The sequence below is a fragment of the Panthera leo genome, chromosome F2 (genome assembly GCF_018350215.1).
Source record: "Panthera leo isolate Ple1 chromosome F2, P.leo_Ple1_pat1.1, whole genome shotgun sequence".
Lineage (NCBI taxonomy): Eukaryota > Metazoa > Chordata > Mammalia > Carnivora > Felidae > Panthera > Panthera leo.
The window spans coordinates 14,849,382-14,860,443 of record NC_056695.1 but is presented as its reverse complement, the minus strand read 5'-3'; the positions used below and the strand labels follow the sequence as shown (position 1 = coordinate 14,860,443).

Below are 11,062 nucleotides of genomic sequence, written 5' to 3'. Positions count from 1 at the left end.
TGACAGCACTATACAAGAGAGTGAAGGAGAAGGAGTAAGCAAAATAGAAAGTAGGAGAACAGGGTGAAGGGGAAAATAATGTATATTAATTTCAAAACACCATAGAGACAAAACAAGCTAGCCAGTATCCCCTGAGGTATATGAAAGGAAGGTAATTCTACAGGGGCTACAGAGTCAACAGAATTTCTATTGTTGCAAAAGATCTTTGAGAGAGCAGATTAGAAGACGATAAATCACACCATTAACAAGCTATTTGTTTCCTATTAATTTAACATTCCATCTTTAGAAATAGGGAAGTCTGAAGGGTCAGGAAAAAGAGATAGCAAGTTGATTACGGGTGCAAACTGGCTGAGCCATCATCAAATGCAGAGATGAAACAAAGAATCAGCAAGAAGCAAGCAGTGAAGACAAAGGTAATGATAGGAGTGGAGATCCAGAAAAAATTCTGAGAAGCAAATGAAAAAGAAAGAAAGAAAGAAAGAAAGAAAGAAAGAAAGAAAGAGAAAGGAAGGGAGAAAGGAAGGAATGAAGGAAAGAAGAAAGAAAATAACATTGTTCACAAAAGCAAAAGAAACCAAAACAGAGGAAAAAGTGTTACATTGAGAAGAAATTTAAAGTACAAAAAAGGCAACTAAAGAATTAAACCTAGATCTTTTAAATAAAAATTTTATATATCTATAAAATAATACTGCCAACTGTAGAAAATGTTGGTAAGAAATAATAGTAAAAAAGACAGAAATTACTATTTCATTGATCTGAATAATCTGTATTTTGATGTCCATCCTTTCGGTCATTTTTCTCCACTTTCACATAATTGTGATCATAATAAAGGAAATTTCAGTTTCCTTTTACTTCTAGTATTTTAGAATAAATATTTGCAATTCTGCATAATCAATCTTTTTTCCAGTTTTATTGAGAAATAATTGATCTATATGACAGTACATGTTTAAGGAAAACAGTATGATGATTTGACTTACATGTATTGTGAAATGATTACAAAAAGTTCAGCTAACATCCATCTTCTCAAATAGCTAAAATAGAAAGAAGAGAAAGAAAAAGGGGATAAAGTTTCCTTGTGATGAGAACTGTTAGGATTCACTGTCTTAACAACTTTTGTGTATATACTACAGCAGCATTAGCTGTATTCGTCATGTGGCACATTCCATCCCCAGTGCTTATTTATCTTCTAAATGGAAGTTTGTACCTTTGACTGCATTTCTCCAATCCCCCCTCTGCCCACTTTCCACCTCGGGTAACCACAAATCTGATCTTTTCTGTGAGTTTGGGTTTCGTTTTGTTTTGAAGATTCCACATATAAGTAGGATCATACCGTATTTGTCCTTCTCTGTCTGACTTATTCCACTTAGCATAATGCCTTCGTGTCCCATCCATGTTGTGGCAAATGGTGAGATTTCTTCATTTTTTTTTTTATGGCTGAATAATATTCTTTTGTATAAATACACCACAACTTCTTTGCAGAAATCTCCATTCCCACCACCGGTTAACAAGGGTTGCTTTTTCTCTACATCCATGCCAGCCTTTGTTTTCTTTTATCTTTTGGATCATGGCCATTCTAAAAGGCATAAGATGACATCTCACTGAGGTTTTAGTTTGTATTTCCCTAATGACTAGTGATGTTGAGCATTTTTTTCATCATTTGAGTACCTGTTGACCTCTCATGTATTTTCTTTGGAGAAATGTGTATTCAGATCCCTTTCCCATTTTTTAAATTGAGTTATTTGTTTGTTTTTGCTATTGTATTGTACAAGTTCTTTATATGTTTTGGATATTAATCCCATATCAGATATATGGTTGCAAATTTTTTCACACTCCATAGGTTGCCCTTTCACTTTGTTGATGGTTTCTTTTGCTGTGCAGAAGCTTTTTAGTTTGATGTAGTCCCACCTGTTTATTTATTATTTTATTGCTTGCGCTTCAGATGCCCTATTGAAAAAATTATTACCAAGACCCACGTCAAGGAGCTTTGTTCCTGTTTTATTTTAGGTGTTTCATGGTTTTAGGTCTTACATTTAAGTTTTTAATCAATTTCGAGTTATTTTTGTCTGAGTGGTGTAAGATATGGGTCCAATTTCATTCTTTTACATATGAATATCCAATCTTGAGGGAGTTGTCATACTTCTCATGGTTTATGCCCATCACAAACATGGAGGCCTCAGCAGAAGGGGCAGAGCTGATGACCCTCTTCAGCTTCACCCTTCAAGTGAGCTCCAGCTTTATCACCAGTGGAATCCACAAACGTATTCAACACCAGCATTGCCCTATTTGATGTTGGTCGGATCTTACTCCTGGAAGATGGAGGTGGGCTCTCCGCTGATGACAAGTTTCCCATTCTCGCCCTTGACTAGGCCATTGAACTTGCCATAGGTGAAATCATACTGGACCATGTAGACCATGTAGTCAAGGCCAATGGAGCAGTCATTGATGGCAGCAATATCCACTTTGCCAAAGTTATAAGTAGCCCTGACAACCAGGCGCCCAATATGGCCAAATCCATTTACTCTGACCTTTACCATTTTGTCTCAGGGACCTGGCTGGCAATGCACATAAGTGTGGCTGTCTATGTGAGTGAGGAGGAGCTGAGAGCCTAATTCACTTATGTTTGAAGTAATTATTAAGGTAAGAACTTAACTATTGCTATTTTGTAAACTGTGTTCTGGTTGTTTTGTAGATCTGCTGTTTCTTATTTCTTATCCTACTGTCTTTTTGTGGTTTTGATGTCTTTTGGTATTAGTATGCTTTGACTTCTTTATTGTATTCTTTTTTGCAATTACTGCAGGATTTTCCCTTGCAGTTACTATGAAGCTTACATAAAATATCTTAAAACATATAGCACCCTATTTTAAACTGATTGCTTCAATAGAATTTGTTTTAATTCTTTTAATTCTCCTCCCCCTTACATTTTAGGTTATTGCTATTACAACTCACATGTTTTTTTATATTGTGTAACTAATCACAGATTATTGCAGCTATGACTTTTTTACTAGTTTTTTTAACTATGTTTTTTTTTAACTAGGTTCTTCTTTGTCTTTTTTTTTTTTTTCATTTTTCGGTGAATTGTAAATGAAGTAGTCACCACTATTAACATATTGCAGAACCTAACTATGACTACATATTTACCATTACCAATGAGATTTACGTTACCTTTCTATGTTTTCGTAATGCTAATTAGTATTCACTTCCACTGAAAGAACTCCCCTTTAACACTCCTTTTAAAGTAGGTCTGGTGGTAATGAACTCTCTCAGCTTTTGTTTGGGAAAGTTTTATCCCTCTTTTGGCTGTATCCCTCTTTTGGGTATAGAATTCTTGCTTGATGGTTATAGTCTTTCAATATTTGAATATGTAATGCCATCCTATTCCGGCCTGAAAAGTGTCTGTTGAGAAATCTGCTGATAGTCTTATACAGGTATATATGGTGGGTGGGAGGGTCCCTCTTATGTAACTTCTCTCTTTTCTCTGCTCTTAAAATTCTTTCTTTGTCTGATTTTTGACAATTTAATTATAATGTGTTTTGATGTAACCCTATTTGGGTTCAACCTGCTTGGGATCCTATTGGCCTCTTGAATCTGGATGTGTAACTAATCTTTATAAAATATGTCATTTCCAGCAGGATCTAATGACACTGGAAAATAGTATATTGTTATTTCTTTGAAAATAAATATTTTAGTTAATGGGTAATTTCCATATGCATAGGATTACCTTCCTGTTGTTATTTTAATCTAAGATTTTTATGGCTACAGAAACAACCCTACTGTCAAAGTTGAGAAATATTTAAACACAACTGATAATAGAAATTTTAATGAATAAAAGAAATAAACATGAACAGTATGCGTAGGTATCTTCTGTTTTGCCAAGTAATTCAAATAATGAAGGAAATCTATTTTCTTCTACTCTTCTTCAATTTTACGAAGACAATTCAGAAAGGTTGGAACACATGGCCCATGTTATTCATACATATGATTTATGCTTGACATCAAGCTGCCTAGAAAGTGAAAAGGATGTGCCCTAGGGGAATTCATGGACTTATTAATACAGAAATGCAAGAACACACAAGGCAGATAGTGTTTAAAGCACTTAATTCTCTGTTCTGTCTAATAAAATATCTAGGATTACGGTAGACCTTTGGCTTATCTCAGTGGCTATCAGATTCAAATATATTGACTCTCTAGTTGCACAGCAATTTGTAAATCTATGGTAGATGCATTCAATCAAATTAATTTTGTCTTACCCTAAAATAAGTTTATTATGATTATAATAAACCATTGCCAAATTTAACTAAATGTTATCTTATAGTCTCTTTATCAATTAAATTATTATTTCAAGTTAAGTTTCAATGCAATATACCAGATTCTTTTTTACCTAGCATAAACAAAGTAATTTATCAGAAGAAGAGAATGGTAACACTAGCATTTTTAAAAAGTGTAGATGAGATGATCTTCTGAATTTCCCCAAAGGAGACAAATTACTAGTGAGATAATAATCTATTCACAGTGTTTGCATTGAAATATACTACAAAGAAGAAGGCTATTCAGACCATAGTGATTTTGACCAGTAGAAAAGAAATATGGAACTGTTCAGATTCTTTGGATCATCAGATTTAAGGTTTGAGATGAAGTTTTGAAAAAAGATACCTTTAAAAAAATTTAAAAAAATAAAAAAAATTATTGTCTGATGTTCAAAAAAAAAAAAAAAGATACCTTTAAAATATGCCTGCTTCTCAGAAGAATCCCATTGCCACAAAATGGCCACTACAGTAGTTCATTTAACAAAATTTATTTCCATTACATGTCACCCACTGAGAAAACAGAAGTGAAGACAATAAACATAGGCTCTACTGTTGTGGTGCTCTGAAATGATACATTTTCAAAATTTATTTAGAATGACAAAAACAGTCAAGTTCATCTTATTATATGCTAAGAAAGCACACAAGCTACACATTTTTGACACCTGTATACGTATAACAGTTTGCTGGATTGGTTGTAAGAGAGTGAGGACGATCGATATTTAGAGTTTTATGTGAGAATGATGACAAACAAGAACCCTAAACCTGAAAACATTTCAACCATTCAAATTATACATTTCAATTGCCCTAGTTGTGTTTCTTGCCATTGAAAGGAATTGGTCAACCTTTGAAGGGCGGATTTCCCTTCAACCTTTAACATTTCTTGCAATATTTGGTAGTTACACTTTATATCCATCTCCTTCCTCTTCCTCAATTTCAACATATTGATTTAACTCAAAGAGTACATTTTTAAACTAGTGAACTACATAAAGAAGATGTTTGAAAACATCATTTTCTTCATTTTAATTCATATTACCTATTCCTCTCAAATGAATATCTTAAGTTCCAAAGCCCTAGGAGCAATGAAACATCTTTGATGTAAATGAGAATAATCTAATAATTAACCCCAGATTTTTTCAGCACTAAATGTAAAAGCAAAACGAATCAGTGTTAATGATGAAGAAAACTTCAGACCTAATGGCCCTAAGGTATCAAGTTTTTTTATTCATCTAGAAATGTATCAATTATATTTAGTTTTTCAGTGAGGTTTGTTTTGAAGGAGGTTCTCTAGTTTGTCATGTGCGATGATCATGATGGTGTGACTTTCAAAGCCCAGGCTGAGAAACTATTTTTTGTGTGATTTGTTTTTTCTGTTCAACTGACATAGTACATTTATCTATGTGAGGTAGAAAACTAACCTCTAACTCCCACCGCCAGTATCTGGTTTCAGAAAGCACTGCTCACCATGGAGTATTTATTAAACACTTTCTAGTGATGCAACTACTGGGTCTTATTGTCAAACCAGTTCATAATCCTCTTGCTGCTAATGAAGTGTGCTACAAAATAAAAATGTGAGAAATAGTGCTTCATCTATCTTACTCCCTTTGTTTACTCCCTATGGGGTACCTCAAGATGTCACCACCATTCAGTAATTCAATTTCATTAAACGTAGAATTGATTCAATTGTACAATTATTCAAATATAAAATTCAAAAGAAGGATGACATTTGTCTTTCTTATGAGAAAAACAAACATAGATGTGTCACTGGGTGCTTTAAAACATTTTTCTACCATGATTTTGAAATTAACACATTGTCCAGGAGAAAATGTATTTTTTATGATAACCTAAGTGATATGTTGTGAACATGCTTATATATAGATGCGTAATACATGCATAGTGAGACAATTTCTTTGAAATGAGAAGTCTACCATGTATTTCCACACCATCCATGGAACAAGAAGTTACGGAGTGAGTTTAAAAGAAGCCAAATGGAAAAAAGAAGAAGGAGGAGAAGAAGAAGACGAAGAAGAAGAAGAAGAAGAAGAAGAAGAAGAAGAAGAAGAAGAAGAAGAAAGAAGCAGCCAAGTGATTAGCTAAAATATCAATTAAATCAGGAAAAGATTAATAAAAAAGTCCTAGATTTTATGAAAATGGCAGAGTAACTTGTTAGGTACAGATAGGATAAAATTTCTGACCCTTCAGAGTCTTGATACTTCCCTGTAGAATTTTTTTATGGTTTATGCAGGCACAATTTTTCACTCTCCTCCTGAAACAGTTTACTTACGTGATCTCTTAGTATTTTGAATTTGTCCCCATTCTTTTTCTCTTCCACCTTTCCATTCTTTCTCTTCTTTACTTTGCAGTTTCCACATCTGATTGATTGCATTTTCTGTGCCGTCCATATTACTCTCAAAGCTCATTAAGGCCTTTGCTGACAGCAGCACTAGACCAACATGTGCTTTTATAATGTGCATCCTGCCTGTGCTCTCACAACACCAATTGTAAGGAACTCAATTGGATTAGAATAGTTTTCTCTCATGAATAGATGTAGGATGTCTCTGTGCTCTCCGAACATGCTCTGCAGGGCCCCCATCAAGAACCCAAGTGGTAAAGACAGGAAGAAAAACCTCTACCTTTGAGTGGGATTATAACCATTCAAACAGGTAGTACCTTGCCACAGATGGGCCATGTGTCTCTCGGAATGCTTGAGCTAATTTATTTCCTTTTAATATAGTGACCAAGAACAACGAAATATTGTGTGTAATATAAATATGTGGCATCAGATATTAGAAGAAAAGTCACTTATGGAAAATCTCTGCATAGGGGTTGCACAGCTAACCAGAAGAGCCACATGTCACCCCACATATAAAGGATTTCTATCTCTAGCGAACATTAACATGGCATCCCAAGGTAATTGACATGGGACTCTGTGTGCAAAAATAAATTTTTGAGATTTTTCTAAAGCTAATATAAAAATACAAGAAATAGGTTTCAGCTCAGATAAACACCGGCACCTGATTCTCTTAGTATTCTGCACAGGCATCATAGAGGAGTTTCAAACATCATGCCTCTCAGTGTGGCATATTACATTGAGTCAATGTGTGAAATCTCTGCAGAAAATAGGTGAGAGAGAGAATGCAATTGTATTCTGCCAAATAATTTTCTGAGCCATGGAACTAAACACTAGCCATGAGTCTAGTATCACCATGAATAAAACCAGGGTGATACTAATCAGAACACTCCATGGAGTAATTTTATATGCTTTGGCAATTTTATTTTGGTTTTCTTCTGGTTTTATTCTCCAGAGGTTCTGTTGGATTTCCCACAGACAAGTGTTGTATGCTCTTAGCTTTTAGGAATTTATTGATTAAAGAAGACACAAGGGAGGTGAATAGGACTATAGAATATAGATGCACATCAGGGCTTTTCTACAATATTGTTCTTGGAGTCTATGCCCTAAGACTAAAGAGGCTTTATATGAGGTTATGTGAGTGGTTTCCAAACAGAGGTCCAATGGGTAGGTTTTCATTTGATGATTTTACATTCCAGTATAAAGCAAAAGATAATCACATTAATAAGTTCCAAGATATTTGCACATGGAAGTCAAGTTAGTAAAAGTAAAAAAATAAATATGTAAGAAAAAAAAGAAGGAAAAACGAAAGGAAGGAGGGAAGGAAGAAAGGGAGGGAGGGAGGGAACTTAAGCAAGTTCAATAATTTTCTTAACTTTTCTTCAAGATCAGATTAATTGAGATCTTTTTACAAATATATCCTCCCCTGATCCAATGCAGGGATCCCCCAGTATATGATCCTAGCGTAAGAACAGAGAGTTTTGGCCACAGCACAAAGAATTACCTCAGAGTTCCCTCTCAATTTAGGCTGAGAACTCTTAAGAACTTACCCACGGAACAGAGAATGCCCTTCTGAATTATATGTACTATGTGTTGAACGTGACCCTGAAGAATTTCACGTCTATAATTTCCCCTTCAAAAACGACAGTTATAATCAAGGTCGTGACATTTCCTCCCAACAACACACAATTGATTCCTCACTTCTGTTTTGTTTTGAAAATGCAGAACAGGCATTCAGGGGCTAAATATCAATACCATGAAAAATGGACAGATGTCAGAAAGAACAATTTGCAGCCGACCATGTGCCTGCTCTGAGAGCTGGTTACACAACTCAGCAAATACATGGCATGCACTTGTCTAGAGGAAGATGGACTGCAAATAAATTATTAAGCTTTCCCTACTGGCGGATGAGACATTTTCACATAGACTGCAATGTGTGATCACATTCGACAAAAGGCTAAACAGGCACGGACCAGCTTGAAGAAAATTGATAGTGACCTGTACATCCTTATTCATAACCACTTTTTTCCAGATTGAGAAAGCTTCAAACAGCAATTTCTATATTAATCCTATAGAATGCTTTACCGATCTCCAAAATCTCTCTCTCTCCCTCACTCTCTCTCTCTCTGTCTCTCTCTCTCTCTGTCTCACACACACACACACACACAAATCCAAAACACCAAAACCAAAAACAAAACATTGATTAAAAACTGAGAATTTTTAATTTTCCAGGTCAGATTTGCTGAATAGTCTAGATGGTAAATAAGGGAGGGGAGTGAGGCAGAGCATATAGTTGCCTGGAAGGTTAGAGATGAAATCTTATTTTCTTACTACTCTGTTAGGAACATCTGAGTGGCTCTTTTCATTCTTATGAGCAATGCTGTTTCTCCCTTTGTCAAGAATGTCTCTTTCCCTCTCTCTATGTTAATAAAAGGATATTATTTGAGACAATGGGTGATCGACAACTTTAATTTAGAATAAGGAAACCAAAGAGGCTAGCATAGAAATGAGACCTAAGCAAATGTATATATTTTTTGATTTCAGAAAAACGGAGTAAAAACTGTTAAGAAATAGGTCCCAGAACCAAAAAAAAAAACAAATAAACAAACTATACTGCAGTATGGAAAATGTGTCAAGGATTATAAATTGTGGAATATAAAGAAATAAAATGTTAGGGGTGCATCCTTTTGAAGAATAGCAAAGAAAGCTAGAAAGAAGAATTTCGGAGGTAGCCTAAGCCTCAACTCAAGACAAGACCACGGAGTTGAATTTATGCTCAACCGTCCGCATTCTTGTTTCAGTCAGGGAGCATGCGGTGAGAAAATACTTTTGTAAAGTATATTGTCTGTAATAGTTACCCATCAGATCTTACTTGAATCTGTACGTGCATGAAAGATTAAGAAGTTTTTGTTTCTGTTCTTTCTCGCCTAAGGATAAAGATCTGCTTTCAATTTGAATTGCATAATAATAGAAAGGAATGGATTCTATTGAATTTAATATTCCAAGGGATGGGAAGAGTGGCATATATACCATTGCTGTATAGAATCTAGAATCTAGAAAAAACAAGATGAATCCTAAATTCTGACTAAATTTTTCAATATGACCTCACCATTGCCGCTCGCCACTTAGACAAATACATTAAGGAAGAGACAGGAGATTGTGCTTAGAGAACTTCCTACCTTCACTAGCACCTAATTCTGTAATTTCTCCAGGGAAGACACATAAAGAATATGAAATCATCACCCTGGGGGCCCATTTTCTCCTTTCTCAGTAGCTCAGCCAAGAGCTGGCTCAGTGGATGGGACTTCATTCAGTAAAGAAGTGCTGACACCAGAGGCTGAGCTCAGGAAGCTTCCATTTCTGAGGCTATTTCTTAGACCAGGATGTTCCCACTGTGTTCTCTGCCCCTCTGGGACTGGGGAAGCTGGGTCCCTCTTCTGGAATCCTGCCATGGTGCATTCTGCTCAGCTCCACCTGGCTTATTCATTCCAAGGTAACCAGAGCTACCTGACCTTGTGTGATTTTCTGCTTCTCAGGCAATAAATTTTTCTCCCTAAAACCCTGTATTGTATTCAGACCTTGTAATGTTGGTGGGGGTGGTGTGGGTGTGTGTCTGGCTCCTTTTGGAACAGGGAGTGTAAGCTGGCAAAACTAAGCTGATAAATATCTGAATTCTCTTTCTCAGAAGTTCAGTGGCTATCCGAGACACTAAATTCTGGTCTTCCATCCAACTTGGCTGTGATCTCTTTCTAGAATGTACTCTGAGCCCATTTGGTTCTGTTTTGGTATAAATACCTGATGTGTCTATGCCTGTGCGTGCTTTCCTGTTATTATCTTAATGAGAAAACACTAATAAAGAACTTTTCTATGTCAAGTACTCTAATTGTCATACATGTATTAATTAGTTTAGTCTTCACAACAGCTTCATAAGGTAGGTAGGATTATTATACACATTTTAAAGATGAGGAAAAATAGGCCACATAGAGTTGAAGTGTCCAAAGTCACCCACACAGGAAGTGACAATTTGGATTGGATCTAGGTGCTCTGGCTCCTAATTTCCAGTTTATGCTAACTCTAATATGCTGTGTGGCTTCTAACACTATTCTTCACCTTCTTAAAACAAACAAACAAATCAACAAACAAACTCGTGGTCTAAAATTCAAAATGTACAAAATACTCTATGAAAGGAAACTTTTTCATAACCCTTCCTCCCAGCCTTCCTGTTTCTCCAGAAGTAACCACTGCTGTTGTATCGTTGAGTGTTCTTTCAGAAATATTCTGTGTAAATATGAGTAAATACAGCATGTATACATTCTTTTCCCTTTTTTAAATGCAAATTTCAGCTTACTAAATATATCATTTAACATCTAGAGGTTTTTTCCACTAACCGTTGCAGCATTTTAAATATCAG

The 11,062-nt window shown here is 35.4% G+C and overlaps 1 long non-coding RNA gene across 1 annotated transcript in view; it reads left to right on the top strand.

Annotated features, from left to right (window-relative positions):
• Positions 1-2,550: 2,550 nt before the first annotated feature.
• LOC122211067 overlaps positions 2,551-11,062 on the top strand; it is a 56,221-nt gene continuing 47,709 nt past the window's right edge. Inside the window, exon 1 of the long non-coding RNA XR_006198464.1 lies at positions 2,551-2,637. This is a non-coding gene — a long non-coding RNA (uncharacterized LOC122211067). The remainder of the gene's footprint in view (positions 2,638-11,062) is intronic.